At 69.2% G+C, this 480-nt stretch overlaps 1 long non-coding RNA gene across 3 annotated transcripts in view; it reads right to left on the bottom strand.

The window, feature by feature from the left end:
* Positions 1 to 480, bottom strand: part of LOC107183669 — a 49530-nt gene that overhangs the window by 3574 nt on the left and 45476 nt on the right. The gene's annotated exons all lie outside the window — the stretch shown is intronic.

Raw genomic sequence — 480 nt, 5'->3', positions numbered from 1 at the left:
TCAACAGCGATTGTGAGGGTAGCGCGGCCCATGGAAGCGCTGCGTCAGCCCTCGGAGTCGCTGGCGGACCCCCCGCAGTCGTCAGGAAAGCGGGTGGAAGGACATGCTCTGCGGAGACGGAGACGGGGAGGGGGGCTAAGTGGGCGAGGGCCGCGAGGGGCCCGGTTCCTTACACGGTCCTCAGGATGGAGCTGGCCAGCAGCCGGGCAGCCACCCGCACATTAGCGGAGGCCGCGGCTGTCATCGCCGTCCCCTCCCGCTTCCGCACAAACAAGCCTGTGTTTAAATCCCCCGGCAAGAGGCCCAGGCGGCGTTCGTCCCGCTCGTAAAGTCAGGGCGGCTCAACAAGGACCGAGCGAGCAGACAGCCGCCCCAGGAGGCGGCCGCGGGAGACCTTCTCAGGCGTCTGGCACCCCTTCCCATGGCTCAGACACGGCCGCTGCCCCTCCCCTGCCTGCCCTGCCCTGCCCTCCCTCCGTG

Source organism: Myotis davidii, unplaced genomic scaffold (assembly GCF_000327345.1).
Source record: "Myotis davidii unplaced genomic scaffold, ASM32734v1 scaffold1622, whole genome shotgun sequence".
Lineage (NCBI taxonomy): Eukaryota > Metazoa > Chordata > Mammalia > Chiroptera > Vespertilionidae > Myotis > Myotis davidii.
Note: the sequence above shows the minus strand (reverse complement) of the source record. Positions and strands in the feature narration are given on the sequence as shown.